Source organism: Falco peregrinus, chromosome 5 (genome assembly GCF_023634155.1).
Source record: "Falco peregrinus isolate bFalPer1 chromosome 5, bFalPer1.pri, whole genome shotgun sequence".
Taxonomy (NCBI): Eukaryota; Metazoa; Chordata; class Aves; order Falconiformes; family Falconidae; genus Falco; species Falco peregrinus.
In genome coordinates, this window is record NC_073725.1 from 93,563,731 (window position 1) to 93,587,197 (window position 23,467).

Below are 23,467 nucleotides of genomic sequence, written 5' to 3' on the forward strand. Positions count from 1 at the left end.
ATGTAAGCCATTATCTACATTAATAAAAATTAAAGTCAAACAGTATCTATGTAGTAATAACGTACCTGGATTCAAGGTCACTTTAATTCCCTTACTCCCGTATTTTTCTTTATTGTTGCTATAGATATTACTTAATCAAAATTTCAAATTTATGTACATTTGTTGCCCTGAATTGTTCTCTTAATACATGGCACTGAGACAGGAAGTAATTTAATTGTTTTCCTTAATTGTTTATTTTCTCCCCCTCTATGCAATATAACTAACTCCTATTACTAGCATATAAAAGGGCGAGAAACTGGGACAACCCACAGGTACTTTTTTAGATACCTAAAAGAAATTCTGGAATCCGTGCAACACAGGCATGACTCCTCAAATAGTGCCTGGGATGCCGGGTCTGTGCCATTATATTTAGATATTATTTCTGCCTTTACACTCTGCAGATTCAAACAAACATATTTTGTTTTCCTATTCTGAATAGCAGAGATCACTGTGCATTCAAAAAACATCTCTACCTACCACGCTGTCTTGTAAATGACAGGACAAATTGCAAAGATGATGTTGGTATAGTATCTTGAAGATGGAGGATTTCCGTCTCTGAAGCTTGGATTTCTTTGGATAGACTGAAAACAGCTGGAAAAGCAGAGCACAGACTGTCCCAAGCAGGATCACCTGCATTGCTTCTAAGCCCTTCTGCAAACCTGGTCCCCCCCTTAATGATCAGGGTGAGATTGCATCAGCCTCGGCAGTCTGGAGTTTGGCTGCATTTAACGATCTCTCTGGCTGTTATTAGGTGAAAGTGCATTTTAGAAATCAAATTATCCTCAAAATGCCACTCCTAAAATCATGCCACACACAAATCACAGCATGCCAAAGGTGTTTTAAATCAAATGCCCTATCTGAAAAGGGCAAGGGAAAAGGGAAATGTTTGCATGGGGAAGCATCCAGCTCCAGGATCCCCAGGCAGAGCGAGGCAGGGGACCAGGCAGGGTCTCCCAACTCTGCCCTCCCAGCAGCTGTAACAGCCAGCTACGCCGGTGCCTAAAGAGTGGGAGTAGCTCCCAAATGTGACCAAAACATTCAGAAATACATGGATTTTCATTAAACTTCTAATCACTGATACGCACAAATTGTTTACTGAGTGCATAATTAAAACCTCAAGTGTTTTCCATAAAAATATTTGTAAATTAGGTAAATAAATTATTCAGTGGTCATTATAGAAATTAAATCTTCTTGCTACCTCACAAGCAGAACTCAGAGCAATGCGGCTGATTGTTCCCCCAGATGTAGCAATACAATATATGGATGGTGCTTCAGCGCGGGTCACAGCCAAGGACCTCACAGATTCTGTACTACATGTGGCTCTTTGGTACACGCAGCTCCAGTCTTCCCCTCCTGGATATCCCACGGGAATACATGATACAGGCGTTAAGTCCCTAAGCAAGACCATCAGATCTGAAATTTCTTTTTCCACTGTCCAAAGCATTCACCAGCATCTCATGAAAAAGATCAAGGCAGCTGGTGTGGCCATGTCACCACTCTTAATGACCTCGAAATGCTCGTATCTTATACCCAAAGTGATAATGTAAGAAACTTCAGACACATGTTAAGAAATCAGAGGAACGGAGGTACTCTTGCTTTCCATCACCAAATCCAGCTCAGGGAGCGTGACATACAGTGATGTTACCTGTACAAACGCTGCATCCCAGAATAATGAATTCCCACTCATTTTTTAAGCAGGTTCACATTCCTGGACACACTATCCATTCAAAATTATTAAGGATGAACAGGACAAATATGGGGATAACATACTGGGACAGCTATTTTCTGAGTTCTGCCGAGAGGACAGAGAATGGTTTTGCCTGGGATAAACAAACACTGAGTTTTTCCCGTCCTGTTCACTTATTTCCAATTCTAATCCTGGCTGGCACCTGGGGAAATTAAAAAAAACCTCCCCCACATTTATTCACCATGAGAACCTCGCCTCGTGTAGCCACGGTACTGAGGCTAAATACTCCAGGGATGGAGGAGAAAGAGCTAAAGGATGGCATGTTTTTTTTACTGGAATAGTTCGTTCACTTCTAGTAAACATGCCACTTTCTACATTGGTTTAGAACTACTCCTGGGTTACGTATACAATTCAGTTTACACACCCAGATGATCTATGTTCTTTTGCATATATCCCTCCTGTTTTGATTTTCAAAAGTGACAATATGCAGGAGCTCATAAACAACCAGAAATACCAGCTCACCAGGGAAAATACAGTCTCTGCTTTGCTTTTCCCTTCAGTTTAAAGAAAATAAGTTAAGAACACAACAGCTTTTACAGCCCAAAGACCTGCACTTAAAGAGAAAAATTCTTCCATCGTTATTTCTCTCAAGCAGTCATTTCACCAGTGGGCATGTTATGGAAACAATTTTTTTGCCATCTTTGAAAAATTATTTCTTTTTAAACACCATTTCTTAGAAAAGATGCTCTGAACTGCATTTAGAAAATGTTGGAATTGGTTTGTTCATTCAAAATTTTTTGACAAATAGGTACGAGAGTGTTTAAGTTTTTATTTATTTTTATTTATTATTTCACTTGAAGCAGACTCCTTGATGCACTGTTTCATTTTTAAGTACAAGAAGCCCCACTTAAGCACTCTACATTACACAAGGAACTTGTAAAATATTAATTCTGCTTTGAATTTTGCCTCCCCAATTTCCCAGCCATTTGTCCTCGCTGCTTCACAAACCTCAGCGGAGGGGAGGGGAGGACGGATGGCCGGGAGGAACAGGGGGACGCCAAGGCTGACAGAAGCCACAGGCTCCCGTTACAAATTACACCATTTCTTGCACCATTTCCTCCTGTCTTCAGGATGGGCCACCGGTAGCTAGAAAGGAGCCCATAAATCAACTACAGCAAGCAGAGAGATCCCCAAAATAATATTTTCTTTGTACTGTACCAGCAGGGATTAGCCATTTGTTATTTACATTTTCACTACAAACTATTTTATAGTTTAGGCATATAAATTGCTTCAGTAACTAATTGGAGGACAATGTTTAGATAAACCCTGTATTTCAGGTGCTGCCTGTACTTGTGACTCTCCTTTCAGCTTAGCTGAGGTTTGGCTTTGAATTCCTTTGGGATGATAAAAAACAACAAACAACCCACCAAACAAACAGAAAGCAAACCTTGCATATTTGTGCTGCGAACTTCAGAGATGCAGCCCGAAACATCTGGGTACCCGAGAGGGCATCCAAAAATCTGTCTGCGTGTGCTAAACTGTGCTGCTGCGGCTGCCCATGACTGCGCTTCACAAAGAGCCTGGCTGGGAGCAGCAGGTATTTCCAGACAAACACGGTATCACCAGCCTTCAGGAAACCGGCACATTTCAAGGTTATGACAGAAGGATCCCTAAAATCATGGCAGGCAGTGCCTTTGACCAGACTGACCTCAAACTGCTTTGCAGCCATTTCCAACAGAGACACGCACCGTTTCACACCCAGACCCGGTTACTGGCTGTTCCAACGTGACTCTACACTACAAGTGACCAGCGCTGAACCTTCGCCGGCAAAAACCTCGAAAGGAAGCAAAAAGGCACAAATAAATTAATCTCATCAGAGGCCACACTGCTCGTCCCAGGTCATCCCCGTGGGAGGGCCAGGTGGGATGGTGGGACATCCCATAGCACCAAGACCACCGTACCTCACCAAAGCTGGGACAGAATGGGGCAGCACATCCATGACCTCCCTCTTTTCTCTCCGGTCACCCAAAAAGTCATACCTCAAGCCACACAACAGCACCCAAGAGTTGTGGTATTTCCTGTTTGTAGCTGAGATAAAACCAGAACACAAAAGATCACGGCACTACCCCAAACTTGTCTTTCCAGTACTCTTCATGAAATAGAATTTCTGTAATCTAACCTGAAAAGCAAAATCTGAATTACCTCTAGACGAGCATTTAAAGACAAACTGATTAAAAGATCTACTTTATAAGGCTGCAGCATAATTTCTAAATGAATCACATCTTGGGACCCACCACAATCAACAGCTCTGTGCCCATGTGGGCACCAAAGCTAATGCTCTGTGACCATAGCTATGACCTGGCGATTTCATTTACTCTGATTAAATAAATTTCAAACTTTATATCTGGTGGAACGTCTGCAGTATTTTCTACCTGAAAAAGATGAATAATTTACAAATGGTGTTTTGAATGCTCCAGATACAGGTTATTTTCCCTTGACCAAATGGAAAGTTTTTTGGTTTTTTTTTTTTAAATAGTAGGAAAAAGACCTTCAGTTGTCTCAAGATCTGTGCGCCTCTATCTAAGCTCTAAATTGGTGAACAGTTACACTATTCCCCAGACAGTATAAAAACAGAGCAAGATCTATACCCAGGCAATTATCTTTCTTTGCTCCACCGACACTCTTAAGAGTTGTGCACAACCCTGGGTCTCAAATGAGTGCCTGGAGCAAAGGGCATCCTGCAGCACCCGCAGCGACACCAGACCGGCTCCCTGAAGGACAGGGGCTGACGCATTTAAGGTCAAACCACACACCCGCAGGAAGGAGCCAAGACCCAGGACCTGGGCTCCCACAGGGCAACTTCAGACTGGTCCACTGCCGCTCCTCTTTCCTTCCAACTCTTCCACAAGCTGCACCGAGTCACTGTCACCAGAGGCTGGAAATCCAGAGACAGACAGTACTGTCTGCCAGGAAGATGCTCCGTCTGACTCATTCTGTAAAACCCATGTTTCTGGGAAGACGTGCTACGCTTCATCCGCCACATCGTCAGCGTTATTTGCATGTCGGGACTCTTCCTTGGCCCACTATTAGTCAGATAAGAAATGAAATGTAATATATTACATGTATCCCCTGCACACGTCGCTTGGGCAATTTGCTCCCTAGCTCTCCCTGAGACTCCTGAAATTCACACAAAAACAAAGAAAACACAGGAGCTGCTGCTCTCTTGTTTTCAAAAAAGCAGTTGCTCTATGTGCTGTTCAGTGCCAGACCAGCAGATCTGCACTCTGCAAATCCCGGATCCCAACAGCCAACCAAAATTTTAAGAAACAAAATGTGCATACAATCCTCATGAATCAGCTATCGTTAAACATTTGAGTTCGCTTTATTGCACACTTAATCAATAATTTCATTTACTTGCTTGTAGAGGCTCTTCCTATAAGCCTCTTCCCCTCTGGCACCAGGCACAGAAAGGAAAGGTTCTTCCTCTCCGCAGGCTCATTCCCATCCGACCTCTTTTCTGCAAAGGAACATCTGGCATTAAAAAGTGCACTCGAGGTCTCGGACCTCTTCAGGCTGCAGATGAACAGGAAGCCTCAGGCTGCAGAAATCAAAGTTTATAAGTAGAAACCTATAAGAATCAAAATATTTTATTATTTTTGTGTACTTTATTGCTTTTCCCTGGACCTGACAGTCTCATCTACCCACTGCCATACACTATCGTTATCCGTCATTGATCTTGGTCTTCCTCCCCACCTTAGAGGGGAAATTTAGGAAAGCCGGATAGAATATATGCTTTTATTTTATATAATAACAAGGCTTACTGTAAAAGAGACCACCGTGTGTTGAACGCTCCATAGGTAACCTGGCTCATTTATTGATGTTTAATATTCTCCTTTCTTGCTCACTGTAAGCGTTGGAGGAACATGGCAGTGCAGAGGAGCAGAATACAAAAGAACTGAGCCACTGTCAACCTGAGCCCCGGGGGTCTCCAGTGATGACAAAAACGCTAATCAGCTCTGCCGCTGCAGAAGACAAAACCCCATCCATCTTCCCCTGGCTGTCCAATTGGTGAGATTCTACTTTGAACAGAGCTTGGAAATTCCCTGTTAAATAACAGTTCTAAAAGATCATTCTAATTTGCAAATACCACACTAAGAGACACTGCAGGGACTGCCGAAGGAGCGGGTACCGGCCGTAAAGAAACGCAGCGACGAGCGTGGGGAAGCTGTGGGCACGGCTTTGCTCGGGGTGACGCACTGCACTTCTTTGGAAAGGCACAGAAATACGTCAAGACATTAAACAGAACTTCACATTGAGTGGTGGGAAAGGAATAAAGACAATAAGGAATATATGAAAATAAGGAAAAAGAACAGTAATAAATCTCACATCCCTGAGCAAGAGCCGTCCTCTGTCCAGGGGTGGGAGCCTGCTTTGAACACCTCACTGGCTACACCAGTCATGGATTTTGCTCCACGCATGGCACCAATGCTATCAGTCCTCACCCTCCAGCCAACAGGTCCCAAGGAGCTGCCACTGTTGGACCAGCTCACAGACAGATAACCTGTTTATAGCTCTCTGCCTCACTGATTATCCATTCCCTTCTCACAGACAATTTAAGATCCTGTCCCTCATTGCTGCCTTCATTCAGTTGTATTTGAACTAAACGGACCAAAATAAAAGGCACTGCTTGAGCCAGGACCTGTGCTGCACCTGGCATTGTATTATATAGAATACAAATACGTAAAAGTGAATTTTTTAATGCTAAACATCCCATGGATATAATTCTCCCATGGATACAAAATTAGTTCTATGTGGATCATTTAAAAAAAAAAAAAAAAAAAAAAGAGACTTTCAATATCTCTCCGCCTGCCCAGAGGGAGAGCAGCTCATCCTCATGCCAGCATCTCAGCCCGCAGTGAGTGTTCTCTCAAATGGTGCAGCTACAGCCTCGGCTCCTGGTCTGCCCCACGCGAACACCATCTCCAGCCAAATCCCTCACGTCCCCGCCGGGAGCTCGCACCGTTACTTCTCAGCATCAGTCATCCTCTCTCTAGCAAATAATTGGAGAAGTGGAGCTTCCCTGAGGGGAGGCAGCAAGAGGAACACGGTCCTCGAGAGCCGGGAATTTGCCAGGGAGGTCGTGGCAGCGAGCGGCTCTGCCTGATGCGATCCTGGACCACGAGCTGCCCTGGCCAGGCAGGTCTGCTGCCTCCCTGCCCACACCACTCACAGCTTCAGAAAATGCCACCATAAGCCCAAAAAAAGTTTTCATGTCATACCAGAAAAGCTATCCATTTGGTCGATCATTGTCAAGGATCAGATGTGTGAATAATCACCTGTAGGCTACTGGAAGAGGCTTTACAGGCTTGTTGGAGGCAATGCTGAAGGCATTCGATAATTACATCTTGTCATGAACCAAAGCAATACAAGCGAAGGGAACTGCTGTTTGGAGTCCCCAGGTGGAAATCAAACAGAAGCACTTGGAAGCAGGACATGATTTCTACACATTTCTGCAGCAGGAACCAGATTTCCAACTTGTTGCATGAGAAGGTGGCTCCAGCCCCACTGGGAAGGTCCACACTCCAGTGATTTCTGGCTTGACCAGCTTTCTTCTGCTTTTTCCACTACACAGAAGCCCACAGCCCCAATACAATATACCACAAAATATTTCAAACCTAAGAAAGATATGAACCTAAATTTGAAGAACTTTTTTGAACAGCTCCTTGGAAGAAGCCCAACGAACTGGCTATCAGATCTCAAACTGACGCCACTACACAACATTCAAGAGAGGAGAGTATCTGTCGGCAAATTGTCAAGTTTTATAACCACAAGGATCTTAGAAATATTTATTCTCACTCAAAAACTGTCAGGAACTTTCACTGAATAAATTATTTCTTGGTTTACCCTCAAGAAAGCAGGTTAACTCACAAAAAAAAAAGGCCTAAAATAATTTCTTCAAAGGAAAATGACAAAATTTATCAAATTACTGGTAACTATAACTCTGATCCTATAGACTAAAAATACACTAGAAGCTGCCAGTACAAAGTCGGGTAATTAGGATTATCATCTGATTGCTCTACTTTGACAGTCCCTGTCTTCCACAAATTCCAAGCCAACTCAAACGCAAATTGTTATTTTAAAAATAATTTGAAAAGGCAAGGGGGGTGGGGGCTAAAAGTCTACTGCATTGCACTCTTAGTCCCTGAAGAAATGAAACCATCTATGTTATATGGTTTCTACCTTCAAATACACAATTAAGTTGTGAAAGCTCAGCACCTTGCAAGATCATTATGTAAAAAACTTTTAAGAGTGACTCCTAGGCTAAATTAGCGTTATTCTTGCAGTAATGACCTATAGATTTATTTCCTTTCGAGTACGGTCACGACAAATGCAGAGACTGCAGATCAATTTATTTGGTTGCAGACTGCACTTGGGTCCTTGGTTTAAACTAAACATTGGAAAGCTTTTATTAAAATCAACATATTTAATATTTTTCCTTTGTCTGCAGAAATGTAGTTTCTTTCAATCAGGAAACACATTAAATTTGTTTAGAAAGATTTCTTTAATAGGTTTTTCTTTTCAATAGCCACAATACATTAAGAAACGTAAGCTACCGCTATATATTCCACAGTATCCACATCTATTTTAGGTACTTTCCCTGAAACAGCCCATGCAGGAAGGGGCATTTAATGAAAGAGGACTTAAAACAAGTGTGGCGTTCTTAGACCACATAACAGATTGCTTCTCTGTGGGGTTCCTGAAAATTATTTGTTGATTAGGGGTTTCCCAGAAGATCTTATATATCCCCATCATCACACTGTGCTTTCAGTTTGTATGTCTTATAGGATACATACAGCAAACTGTGCCGTACACAGAAGGAATCAGCTCTTAAAGAAGGATGCGACTGTGTAGTTTATTGACTGGGTCCCCATCTGTCTGCTCTGAGCGCTCAGTGCTTCAGGGCACAGACCCTACAGACCCATGAGCTGTAGTTCGGATTTGGCAATGCCACGCTCCTACATTTCACACTTTGTATTGCCTGGAATGGCAGAAGAAAACCGGTAAGCCAGACCACTCATTCAAGCAAGCAAAGAGATCATGGTTATTTCCCTAAATGACATAACAGAGTTCTGCACGAAGAGCCAGAGAACGGTTTGTTTTCCCAAAGGTAATACCAGGAAACTGTTTAAAGACTATTTAAAGAAAGATATTCGAGACAGCTTCAAACTACAGAGAATAGGGGGTTTGGAACTAATTTTAAAAAGTACATAATATTAAGAAAAGAGTATACTGAGAAATTCTACTCTTAAATAAACCTTCCAAGATGACCAAAATGAATGTACAGATTCTGTTCTGTTTCAGTAATAATTTTTCAGAGATGGGAATTATTGAATAATTCAGGTTCATCCTAAAGACTATAAAATATTACAAAAAAAAAAAAGAAAGTTCACACTGTGTTTTTAAAAATTACTTCACATTCACTTTATTCAAATAAACGTCTGGGTGAACATGATCAATGTTCATTAAAAGCTATGAAGTGACAGGTACACAACCGGCACTTGGCATTTGCACAGCTAAGCTTTCACAGCTGTAATGAATAAATGGAGCGTGTGCTTCCACACGCAGCTGACACCATCCATAACTCTGTATTTGACACTTGACTGCCCTTAGGAAGGATCTGTTTTTCAAAAATAGTTTATTTGCAGGGAAAAAAAAAATATTACCAGAATAACCTCCTCAGTAAGGTGGCTCTGAAATACAGTTATAAAAGAAATGCCAGAAAGAAAATTCTTTCAAGTAGTAATGTTTATGTGAGATGAAACTATTGCTTAGTGCACACACCGGAGCTTATTACCATACAAATTCATTTTAGATATTACATAAAATCACATTTACGTATTTCCTTAAGTAAGTATATGAAGAGGCAGGCATTGCTTTGGCAGGCGAGCATCCCACCTGCACCAGCCACCTCAAGGTCTCACCCAGCCACCAGTACTAGGGCAAGAGGTAAAACCCAAGTCCTGCTCATCCCCTGCTAAAACCCCATCAATTCCCAGAAAGTCACAGCATTCAGGACAGGATATACTTTCTAGGACATGATGTCTTTAATTATTACAGACACACACACGCGGCAGCCCTTTTCCCTGATAGAAGGGCCAATCTCCTCTTGACATCCTCTTGGAGGGCTCCTCCAAAGGCATGTCAGGCTATTCATCACCCTTCTTTCCTGAAAAAAACCCTGGCACTCCAGTCCTCTAACAAAATACTTAAAAGTTTTCACGGTTTGTTGGTGAGGTTTGGGGCATTTTTTGGGTGGTGTTTTTGGTTGTTTTTTTTTTTAATCTACCATCAAGGTAGACTTTTTAGATTACAAGTCTTCTCAGGCATCATTTTTCTCTTCTAATGGTATCAAATCCGCAAGCAAGGTCAGGAAGGAAAATCCTAGCAGGTTGCACAATGAATTTGAAGAACCAGAATGAATCTCTTTTACATCAGTTCCACATACCACATCATCATGTTTCATTTTAGGAAAACAGAATGAAGGAAAGGAAAACAAAACACGTACCAACAAATTCCCTCTCACTACTCCTACATAATAAACTAACTCAAACTGCCATGAAATCTGGCTACAGCTTCTAATTGCAGAAAACCAAACAAATATGCAGAAACCCACCAGTGCTTTGGATTTGTGAAGAAATCCCCAAGCAGCAGAGAAACAACTGTAATTTCACAATCCTTTTTTGCCTTGGGTATGTTACGGTCAACAGAAGCATGAAGCGCATCTCTCCCCCTCCCTGTAATGAAAGCACCAAAATGGGAAACGTTTGACTGGCCATTTTCAGCCCTTTTCAGGTCTATCTGCCCACTGAACTCATAAAATGCCTTTTGGGGCATGTAAGGATTTGCATCCCCTGGGAGCTGTGCCCTGGCAGCGGGACACCCTTTGCTGTATCCCACCTTGTTACACTGATCAGCAGCTGCAGATGGTAATTAGCTGTGATGGGCAAACCCTGTGGGCAATGTTGGAGCTCATCTGAAGCTAGCCAAATCCCCCTGGGTTTGGATCTTGGGAAATTAGACTTCGGGAGGATTTCACCATTTTACTGAGGTTTGGCAGCCCTGGGAACACAGTGAGACAGGCGCCTGCCCATCCTCCTACAGCACCAGTGCGCTTGAGCACTGCCACCAAGAGATACACCTGGCTTGGAAGGCGGAAGGCAAGGAGGAAACCTGCCATGGACAGATGCTGAATAGCATCATGTTCCATTCTGGGCTTTGAAAGAAATGAAATTTATTTGGCTTTCATTTTATTTCTTCATTTTGTTGATATATAACAAATACTGGCAAAAAAGAAATAAAAAAAAAATAATCATCTGTGACCTATGGTATTTCTATTTTGTTCCTTTGAAAAGTGCTCCAAGATGGATAGCCACTCTTGGTAAATTCAGAAATATTTTAAGTGGTTGATAGCAGAACGTGATTAAACTGCACAATTACTGCATGCACAACTGTAAACTGCAACAACGAAGAGAAACAAAGTCTTCTGCTGACTCTCAATGATTTGTATTTTGTTTTGAGCTGAATATTAACGGCCATTCATGAACCAACCTCAGCATTACCACTGTGGTGAGGAAGCACGTTTGCACCCATGCTCAGGGTCACAGCAGGTACTCTTTCTAAAGGATCAGAGTATATACATACATACAAGATGCATGACTTGTGCAACTTAGGTTATATTTACAAGACCACCTTAAATGTTAAAGATGCCTAATTAAAGAAGGGCTAAAACCTGGCCATCACTTCATTCAACAACTGGAAAGCTGTGCAGCAGCTGGGATTAAGGAGCAAAAGTCTCAGTGTTAAAGGCATCTCGCACCAAGGATCAGTTATCAAATTTTGACTAAGACTAGAATAATTGAAATACTGACTCAATCATTTTGTTTGCAATTTATACACAAAAACTATAGCTTTCTCAGATTTCATAGTTGTTTCCTAATGAGTATCTGATCCTATAAATGAGTGGTATGAATCATGCACAAATCTCAATTTGTGCTATTTATTTTTGAGTGGATGAAAAGGTAACATGCAATTTTTCTCTCCAACAGATGTGAACAGTTGCTGTAATTACCTCTGGAAATTTCATTGTTCTTAATTCTGGCTTTATTTTTTGAAAAAAAATAAGTAATACTGTCTTAAAAGTCACCATTTTTCACTACATCCTTGCCATTAATCCCACTGACAAAAAATTAAAAAAAAATATTCAGAGCAAGAGTAGATGGGCTGAAAGGTGGGACATGGAGCAGGAGCTGGGGCAACAGAGCTGAGCAGCCGTGTCCATCACGTGGGCACCCCCCACCCACATCAGGGTAAAACCAGGCTTAAGGTTCCAAGCATTTCATCCGTTTGTTGGGAGTTTATTGCTACCATGCCACAATAAAACTGTCCTGGAAACTATTGAAACTTCACACATCTCCTCAACCTCCTTAAGCATTTCCCAGTGCAGAAGGACACCGTGGATCTATGCAAAACATCACACATTGTCCACACAGGCAAAAAAGAACAAAATTTTTCATATCCAAACCTACAGCGTCGCGAAACAATTGACTGGGGAGCTGAGATACCCTCCCTCAGCCGGTCAATGCCGTTATTTTTACACAAGCATGGAAACAATCTGAACCAGCCCAGATCTGAGCCAGAACCGATCCTCCCAAGGTGTGTAAGGCCAGTCTTCCCTGTGCCACAACACTGCCGAGGATAAAAGGTGAACTGCCTCCCACTGCAGCAGGCTGCTATAAATACCAAGAGACAGCTGCATTATTCTAAATCTTAATGCAAGAACACACTGAAATATTTCACATCACACAGTAAATTGTTTGAAGATTGCAGACAAAGTAGTCGGGCTATGAATAACCGACAAGAAAGTCTCCAGATAAGCACACAAAATTAATTATGCTGTACCCAGAAAGAAATAAAAAACACCAACTCAACACTAACAAAACAGCTGGTAATAAATAATAACAAGTAAACATCTTAATGCACTTATTTTGGTAAAATCAATGTTCATGCAGCAACAGCTATTAAATAATACTTACTGGGGAAAAGTCTGAGAAGCTTAAAATCCAGTACCTTGCGTGTCAGAAACCAAACCACATAATGAGAAACAGCTGGAGCTCATAATTTATACCATTTTGAGGTCTTAAGGAAAAAGGCTGCCAAAAAAATACCAAATCTTCGGGGCAAATTGATCTCATAAAAAACGGATTAGCATGTGTGAGGGTAATCAAATGCTTCATGTTGGATTACAATCCCACTTAATAAATCAAGCTACTTGCTACTCATGAAAAGGTTCATTCTATACTCATTTGATTAGTTACACTAAAAATAAATCTCACACAGCAGAATCAAAAAATAAATGATTGGCCTTCTAAAATAAATGCCACCATGAGTCCTTGTAACAACTTGACCATGTACGCTGCCACGCCAGCCCCACGTCTCTGAAGAGCTTGGGAAAACTCGAGCTCAACCACATCGCTCCTCATCACATCACCCCCCCTGAAGTTTAGCCTTTCTCTAACAGCGCCCGCTCTCCTGGCCTGACCCCGGCTCCGACCCCTGCCCAGCATCGGCTCCGACAGCACCCGTGTGTGCAGCACAGTAGGAGGTGACAGGAGATACCACGGAAGATAATCCAAGTTTGGCTCAAGAGGATGACTACAGAGGGTTATCATCTTCAAACCGTCAAGAAAGGATTAATGGTGTATCATTTTCTATTTTCACTGCCTGATGCGGCGAGGTTGGATGAACATGACACCATACCCTCTGCTGATGCGATGCAGTTTGAAGATGACTGCAAGAGAGAGAAGGCTTTGTGTCCTGGTGAGGCTGCTGCCAACCTTGTCTGGAGAACGGATAGATGCTGGTGAGCATGTTCCCCTCATAGCATCAAGTCTGCTATTACTCCAATATAATTAGGGACCTCTATGTTCTCAGAGTAATTTTTCCTTACAAGAGATGCCAGCTACTCACTCTTCTTATTTTTTTCAGGGACAACATCTGTGGGTGACAACATGACTTTACAGCAAAAAGGGCAGGAAAAAAATAGTAACCTAGTTTCTTTTCAAAAAATAAAAATGAGTTTATGTTCTCACAATGGTCTGCTCTCCTCTGAAAGCTGAACCCAGTCTTTGCTGTGAATCATGGCAGCTTGCTATTTTATTTTGACCTTTACATCATTATGCAGCTTGATTAGCTGAGCTGATTGCTTTCATACAAGAACAAAACCAGCTACTTAAATAGATAAAAGAAGAAAACGATCAAAGTATTATTTCATATTCTCAGAACGGTTGAGTTTTGGAAAAGAAGTGCCACCAGCCTGACATCACTGAGAAGTAAACACCTTTCAGTGCAGCAGCTAAAGACAACCGCTCCTCTCCTCCAGCATTGCTGAAAAGGCTTTTCAGAGGGATAACGTAGCCGAGGGACAGCTGAATTACTGCTGAGCATCTGAGGGACGCGCTAGGGCTCAGGGGGCTGCGGTCCGAGGTGGCAGCACTGCAGGTCGCAGCCATACAAGTGCTTCAGCCAGTTTCAACAGGAACTCCAAGGGCAGAATAGGAGGAAGGAGCTGAACTTGCAGCATACAAAAGTGGTTGTAATCACAGATGCAAATATCAAGAAACAAAGCAAAGACCTGCTTGAGACAGAGGCACAAACACCTTTCTGCATCCCGGTCCTCAAGAGTATCCACAACAGTTTCCAGACCCAGAGGAATCAAAACATATAATTAAAATGACTCTCTTGAACAACAGCCTCCCTGTGCTCAGCTTCCAACTCTGCTTCAAGCCACCAGAGCAAGTTCTAGGAGAGGAACTGGACCCCTCCAAGCTTTCCACCATAACAGGGCATAAAAAGAGAGATTTGTTGTGCTGACAGAGACCTCCCCAAAACACAAACCTGGTAGAAATGCATCGTTTATGAGAACAAGTTTTGGATACATACATATTACCCACACACGTGTCTATAGGTGAGCTTTATCAATGAACTCATCTATCTACACCACAAAAGATACCACAGATGCAGAACAAGATGTGCCAGCTAAGGCTGCCATGGGACAGCAAAAGGGCATCAGCTGAGATGCGGCCACGGGTTATCACCAGAGATGGCTCACAGCAAACTACCAGTACAAAAGAGACAAAGCCTGCTGTGGGGCAGCCAAATGCATGGACTTTTGTTAAAAACAAAACACCCACCACCAAATAAACAAAACCAATCCCCAAATAAAAACACCCCCCCCCACCCCCCCCAAAAAAAAACACCCACAACCAAAAAAACCCCAACAACCACCAAAAAGAAAAAAACCCCAACAGAATGCCACCAACATCCAAACTAAAGAACCCCCCAAAACCCCACTTCTATTTGCATTCGCTTACTGTGAACCTTACCGCAAATCTGGCACCAAAGCATGAAAGAGCAAAACAAATTCTCCAAACCCAGGTAAAAAAGCCTTGTCTACCAGCAAATTGAGTCATGATTTAAAGCAAGTAGCATTTGCCAATGTATTAACTAAGCAGACAGTAAATAAATACAATTCAGTAACGAGACACAACATCTTTAAACAATTACAGTATTTGTACTTGACTTCAGTATTTCTAAGGCAGCAAGAGCAATACTGCAGCACGCAGTGTCCCAACACGGCAGCATTTAGCATGATGCAGTCACCCCATACAGGGCTCTGTCACTCACACTTTAGCTCCAAAATAACTGTGTTATTAGGCTTGATTAGCTGGTGCTGGTGATCAGAAAACATTTTGCAAGTATCACCTCAATCTCACAGATCCAGTGACTGAGGCAGCAATGCAGGGCCGGAGCTGGTGCTGGCAGGCACGATGCCAATGGGATGCTGTGGGTACCAGGACTCTGTGCTGATAGGATGCTGTGGGTACCAGGACCTGGCAGTGCTGGCACAGAGCAGGAGGGCAGTCCAGGGGGGAAAGACACGCTTGCACAGAACAGCAACGTTCGAACTTCCCTGGGCAACTCTGCACAAATTACTTTTTTTTTTTTCTTTTTTAATTCAGATTTTATTACACCAAGCCACAGGCCCAGATACATGGATTGAAAACTCCATGCATCTATTATCTCTATTTATTACATGAAACCACAATGATGCTTTAACAGTCCTTTTCACTGCGATTCCATTAGCAAAATATTGGCATGACTTCCTCTCCCACTTCCCCAATGACAATTATAAAATATACCCCCTAACTACTTCTGTTTTTTAAAAGTACATTTTCCTAATATTTAATTTATAAATCATTTCCCACATGTATTAGTAATAAATGTTTAAAGGCGGCAGACAGGAATATAACAGGAAAGCATAATGCTTGCTGTTTACTAGGAGGCCTCATTAAAAAGGCATCAAGAGCAAGGAAAATAAAAACAACCTTGTGAACCTTTGTAATTGGTCTCAAGAGAAACGTAACACTGAGGACATCAATGCAGAAATGTCCCAGCCCACTCTAGTGCCAGAGATTAGAAAAAAAATCCAATTCACTATGTCTTCTGCACTCCTCAATTCTTACACTTATTTTTTTTATTAAAACAAACTTTTTTATATTTTTATCATACCTGTAACATCTCTGTAGATGAGATGTTTGATGTTGTGATATTAAAAATCATACTTAATCATTAATTCCTTTCCCAAAATTCATTATTTTTTGGACAGAATAACTAGAGGGCATTTTAATTCAATTTAATTTTTGTGAGTTCCACTGTGGTGGCACTCTCCATATTGCTGCCTGGTACAGTCTGCTGTCTATTCTTTTAATCATCTCTCCTATACATACTTGTTCTTTTTATTTTAATAATTCTAATGGATAAGTTTGTTATTTTAACTTGCTATTTGTCATATATATTGGGCAAAGAACTGTTATATTAAGACACATTTTTAGCAAAAGAAAGGGTTAATCCTCCTCTGAGCTGAACAGTTAATGTGACAAGCCCTCCCCCTTGCCAGCCAGCTTCCCCTTAGGCCCAGATGCCACTTGCAAAGCTTAATTTTTAAACCAAACCCAGCACACCATCTACTACTGAGCAGACTTCAAAACTCATATTTAAACCCAACAGGTCCCAGAGGCTCCTTTCAGATACTTTGGGGCTTCCCAAAAGACTCGTGAAAGTTGATTAAACTAAAAATTGCATTTCATTTTCCTGTTTTGTTTGCATTTAAATGGAGAAACTTGCAGCTGGGTAATAGCCATATATTTTCTGATATACTTCCATTCCCAGCAACAAACATTTTGTCATGTTTTCCACCACTTAAAGTGTATAGTTCTTACTGCTTCTCAAACACAGAGTAAGTATTTCCCTCTGCAAAACCACACCACAGAAACTCGAGTAAGACTTTCCTAATAGGTTTAATTTGTGAGACTCAAAAGCCATCCAAGCACAATTATTTGTAACATCTTCACTTGGAGATGTGTTTCAATGCATGAAGACTTGCATTGCAAAAATTAATCCTGTTCCAGCCATCCAACCTTACGGGTGAGTGCTCGCAGCCTGGCTGGTTTCCTTTGCTCCAAATCCGGGCAAACCCCCAGGACATGGGCACTGCTGCAGTCACCCCCAGGGCACGGGTACAGCGAGGAGCCCTGCATGGCTGCTCAGAGAAGGGTGAAGGACAGTGCAGTGCTGGGCTCCCAGCACTGGGATCTTCTAGGGACACTTGTGAGGAGCTTCCACCAAACACGAAGCCATAACCCAATCTCCCTCTCTGAAAAACAAGACCACCTTGTAACGCCCCAAGGCTAGCCACTACAGGCCTCATCTTTTGCACTGAAACCACATAAATGTCCCCACGCTGCCGTTTGGGGAGCGATGCCTGCACACCACTCCCACGCAGCTTTACCGAACTGCTCCCTCCATGAGCCCTGCATGCTGATGCCAGACCCCAGCAAGGCGAGCTTGTCTTGGGGGGGAGCAGCGCCCACTCCCCATCCCTGCTTCCCTCTGTCACTCTGGGCTCCCAGGTGCAGTTATAAAACACTTCAGATGCCAGATTTTACACAAAAGATGCAAAAACATTACTCAGCCAAAGAGCAGATCTGATAAAGCTAAGGTGCAACGTGAAAAAATCGCCACCCTTTACTCAACTTCAATGCACGCTGGTGAGACATCTTTGCACTATTGCTACTGTTCCATGTGAAGAAAGCGGGTACTTCTCCAGACCCTGTGTTCAGGATAATACCCAAAATCTGGTGCTTGCACCATTTTCCTCAGCAAGCTGTGGCCAGCAGCTCCAAGAGGCACCAAAGCCAAGTTTCAAGGATCCACAGGAAAGCTTCTGGTGTGCATCCAAAGGCATGATTACATCACAGCCTCGCCAGGCTAAGGAACAGGAGTAAGCATGGCAGCACAGATGTCTGTGCAACATGTGCTCATCCTGGGGGCTGACAGCTCTCAGTCCACAACAAAGACACCACGGTGGTGGCTTTGCTTTGGTAGTCACGGGGCCAGCTCTGCTAACGTGAGCTTGGGTACAGCGATCCACTGTGCAATGGCACCCTCACACGCGGCACAGGCATACCCTGGAGCTGGAGCAATGTACATGTGGAAGGCTGGAAGTCAAATGAGCCTTTTCCACCCCCTTACAGTTCCAGAGGGGATTAATTTTGGGAACAAAAAGGCAACTGAGATGGCAGAAGGCCACCTGGCACCCATGCACGCCCGACCCTAGAAGAGGCGCGCAGTGGCAGCAGCTCCAAGCCATGCCCAGCACGGACCTCGCGGCCACCAGCTCTCCTCTTCACAGCATCACGGCCCGGCAGCTGTCACAGGATGCAAGAAGTGTCTGAACATATTTTAAATTCACAGCTCTTTGAGGGAAAAAAATTGTACCCCTAAAAGCACTGATGAGAAAAAGGCATCCAAATTTGTTTTCATCCATTTAAAAGCCTGTAAACTTTAGTGTTATTTATTGGCAGATCAGTCTGCTGCAAGCTAACGCTTTGCAAACGGAAGTGCCGACACACGCTTTGATGCGCTTTCACGGGTCACCCCCCAGAGCCACATGCAGCCCCCCGCAGGCTTCAGCTGCCTTTTAAGAACCTTTTGGCACATTTCTGGTCAGTTTTACCACACCATTTGTTTCCACACACTATAGCGTCCAAGATTAAGACTTACATCTTTAGTCTCCTCCCTATCTTTCTTCCCCACCAAAGGACTTTTCCAATTTCTTGCATGAGAGGCTCCAGTTGTGATGGGTGCCCAGGCCACGGTGGCTGCCTACGCCGGCTGTCCCGGGACAATGGGATAGCAGGCATGTGCACTGCCAGCACGGCATCACTGTCACAAGCCACGGCAGTGCCAGCGCTCAAGCTGCATGTGCCGCAGGCACCAGCTCTTCCTCCCCATCACCCTGCACGCTCGTCCTGTTTTGCACAAATCTATGCTAGCGTGCCCAAAACAAACCTAATGAAAATAGCTGGAATTCATGAGAAAAATAATTCTTAATGGTCTCTGTCACATTAATTTGGGTAATGTGCTGCATACAAGCACCGCTCACCTGGAGGGATGGCGTAATTAATGCACTCCCTCTCTTCACTGCCCAGAGATGAAGAAAGTGTCCTGATTACTTTCACATGTTAAGCATCATCAGAGCATGATTGTGCAGTTAATAATGAAGGTAAACCTATTTCCCACACCAAATGAAACCACCTCTGCTGCCTCTCCTCCTCAAGTAACATTTTACCCACGGTGCAGGTATGAGGGGCATCCACAAGGCAGGGGCCACCCCTGGTTCCCTGCAAGCAGCACGATTCCCACTGCAGCCAGCCCCCCGCCCACGCCTTCCTGCAAGCTTTAAGAACTATGTCTAAAAATTCATTAATTATCCTGAATACGAAATGGGGATAGGAAAGCTATGACAGATCAGCTCCCCACACGAGCCCTGTCCTCATGCATGCTTCCCCAGACCAAGTTATTAAATCTGCTGATATACGAGTATACTTAGCTTAACAGAAATATGCAAGAAATATGGTTATTAATAATTTCCCATAGGAAATCTGGGTTTTGCCTATATATTTGTACTGAAAATTCAAGTAAAATCTACAACAAAAGGGGGTAAGAAAATTAAAGGAAGATTTCCAACTTTAATTTGCAGTATCACCCACCAAATTCTTCCCCTTTGACATTAAAAAAAGAGAACCGGGGCAGGGACTTACATACTTCATCTGAATTTTCAGACTAATTACTTTTCTGCAACCAGTGTTGCAGGCACTGGCGCTGATGAACTGCTCTTTCCTAACCCTGCCTGGTCTGTCTGCATCAACAGATGGGAGCAAAATGGCCTCTGTAAATCAGACACAAGTGACAGCAACTAGATTATTGCACAGTCCTGTGAAACAATCTCAGGTAAAATTCACATTAGAATGTCATTAGGACTTCTCCCTGAAATATTGCTTTACATAAATTTTGTAGTATAATGGTTATTAAAAACCTCAATAAAAAAAAAAGACCTAATCAGTTCCTTAATACCCTTCTCCTAATTTGTTTATAAGTTAAATCATATTTTTAAAAATAGGTTATGATATATTGCAGGAGACATTCCTTATTTTAATAACTTATCTTTAGCTATGGAAAGCAGTATTGCTAAAATAATATAAATGCTAAAATGAAATTTCAAAATTAGAGAAGCACTGAAGTATTTCGATTTTCCATTACACGCACTTAAATTTTGCAAGATGGGATTCAATTAAATCAGCTACTGCACTGAACTTGGAAACTGCCAGCGGCAGATTATATCTGAGAAGGACAAAGTTTTGAGAAGAACCTTTAGGATTACACCAAACACAAAAGTCATTTAAAACAAGAATTTAAAACACCTTTTTGGGGTTTTTTGGCCGGAGCAGTGACATCAGAGGACAACACAAGGGTCGCCTAGGACCATTGGTATGGCTGCAAGAAAATTAACACCAGCCTTATGTAGTACCACAGCATTAAACCAGAAAGCTACATTATTTAGGAAGGAAAAATTTTACTTACAACACCCGATGCCTTTGTATTTGTTAAATGCTACCTTTCATCCATTTTAAGCTTAATTTCAAGCCTCTGTCGATTTCTTCTTTTCTTTTAACCAGTGCAAGCAGCCAAAGCCTTCCCTTTTCAAGCGTGCTCTTTGAGCTGGTCTCCCTCACAGTGATGCTTCACAAATGGAACAGCTTCAACATCTCCACCAGTCCAAACCCCTGAGAAATCCACATGTATTCATTTCTTTGAAATTATTGGGGGGGAGGGAGGAAAAAAAAGGCACTTCCTCACTTTGTGTTGTATTTCAGAAAGTTTAAATGGTCTAATATCCTATTCCTTTTCAACATACCACAAAGTGCTAAATGGTAAGAATTACATTACTGCCACTGCTTAGATCTCAGCTGATAAGGTGAGCCTCTTACATTTATACTGACTTCTGAAAAAGCTGTTGCTATACTGGTCTAATAATTAATAATTCATGGAGCCAAATTACAGCTCTAGAAGGATACAGCCATTTTTACTAGTTCTTTCATACTACTGTGATTTATGTATGACTAAGTAGGAGACTGAGCAAAGGAAAAAAATTAAAACTTAACACTTCAGGTTTAAAATTAAATTGCTCTTCCATACTCAGAAAGCACGGACAGAGCAGGTTATCACAATGCTTCTCTTTAGACAAGCACGTGTACAACACTTCCGAACATATATTAATTTTATTACATAAAAATACCTTTTGCAGCTATTGAAACTGTAGATGTTTAAAACTGGAAATATTTACCAGTGATGGGACTTCCAGTGTCATGGGAGTACAACAGAACATACGAGATCTCTAACTTCACCACAGTCCTCCTTTCACATCGTCCTTGATGAATGGACTAATCTTTCTGCCTCTGTATCTATCCTCTCTTTGTTAAAGACACATTTTTATTGATCCACGAATAGAACAGGGTCCACCTAAAGACAAAGATCAGCAAAGGAATCAATTTTGTTATTTTTCTTCCCAGAAAGGGGGGTGGTGGAAAAAAGCTATTCATAAAATGATCTCTTTCTCAACCTACCAAGGACAACCTAGCTGACATTTTCACGAGTGCCTAGATGTGTTCTGGAGGATAAGGACACAGATGATGATAAAACCAAAACAAACAAAAGAGTAGTCATCTAAAGATACAGGCATATACTGGGGCTTTTAGAAGTGTTTAGTCCAGTGTGGCTTTCTATTGACTTTTTGTTTTCCAGCATTTCACCCTGAGACACCAGCACTGAGGAAATGCTGCCTCGGACCTTGGGAGAACAAGGAGACCTTTCTCAGTAGATATTCCAGGCTCATGCTGAAAGCACCCAAAGCTGCATCTCCTTTAAATAACTATGCTGATCTCAGTCAAATTAGTGTTCCAGCATTGCTAAACAGGAAATTCTGAAGCTTTTTTTTTTTTTTAAGCTCGTAATTTTATTACCAACTAAAAGATGAATTATTGTCATTTAATGGTTTGAGAAACTGCTACCTCTACACAGCTACTACAGACTCCAGAAAAACACACACACACAGAGCTCTGTTAAACAGATGGTCCTAAAGGTCGGTGTACCCTCTCCTGCCCTCTGGTTCACTCTTTTATCCTCCTCCGGCACACTTGGTCTCTGGTTATTTCCCAGATTACCTCTGCAGATGCAGATTCACAACACAACCACTGCCCGGTGCTCTGATGCTCGCTGTTGTTACACCACACATTAAACTCTTAAAAAGCTAAAGCTGCCTTTGTCATTACAGCCAAGCTGCTGAAAGCCTACAAGAAGCACCTGTTTTTAATAAAGAGTTTAAGGCCAAGTAACAGCCATCAAAGTTTCTGATTAGCACATGTTTTAGAGCTCCAAAATACACTTGAACAATCATGCATCTTCAATGGAAACAACACTTCTTGGAAGTCCCCCTGTGTAAGGGATTCAAGCTGAAGTACATTTGGCAGCGCAATGAGAAAACTGCCAGTTTCTAAAAGATGCCTCATTGTTCACACTCATATGGGCTGCTGAATTCCTGGCTACTGGCTCAGCCTTCAGTCTGCACATCACAAATAAATATCTCTGAAAGCCTAATTAATGCAGCTAGACTGTTTAATCTTTTTAAGAACAAAATAAAAAAATTGGTGCCAAGAAGAAAGAAACTTACTGCTTTGGTTTTTGGGAAAATGCGTAAGGGCAACGTTTTCATAACTGTTAAAATAATTAGGTCTTGGATTGAGGTTTAGCTTCCTAAGAGCCTAAGTTACTTTGAAAATTGTTGATTCCATATCATACACTATAATCTAGCAGTTCTACATTACCACTATCTATTTATGTCTTACTTATTTTGAGTTCCAATATTAGTGATACGAAGTCATTGAAGCAGAGAACAGACCTGGGGGGCTGCACAGCGGCGCTCACCGCCACCAGCGTGCTTCAGTGCAAACAGCAAATTGTTCTGCTGGAGAACAAAATCATCTAAAGCACCCTAAAACAAATCCTTCACCAACCTTTTTGAAAGCAACCATAAGTTATCTACCAGACACAACTGCTAGATGTGCCATCTCTAACATTAAAGTACTCACTTTTACACCAAGGATGAGAGCAGGAGAACATTATTGTGAGTGTGCATCTTCTCCAAGGCTGGCTAATTACTACTGCTAGACCAATTATTTTTTTTTTTTTTTTTCCTGAACAATATTACTTTTCTCTTCACCAACC

General features: G+C 42.2%; 1 protein-coding gene across 5 annotated transcripts in view; it reads right to left on the bottom strand.

The window, feature by feature from the left end:
* Positions 1–23,467, bottom strand: part of LOC101920190 (contactin-4) — a 339,023-nt gene that overhangs the window by 216,165 nt on the left and 99,391 nt on the right. Inside the window, exon 1 of one of the 5 annotated variants that reach the window (XM_027790639.2) lies at positions 12,820–12,930. The exons of the other annotated variants lie outside the window; for them this stretch is intronic. The gene's annotated coding sequence lies outside the window, so the exon portion shown is untranslated. Of the gene's footprint in view, positions 1–12,819; positions 12,931–23,467 lie in introns of those variants that run through there. 5 annotated transcript variants of the gene reach the window in all.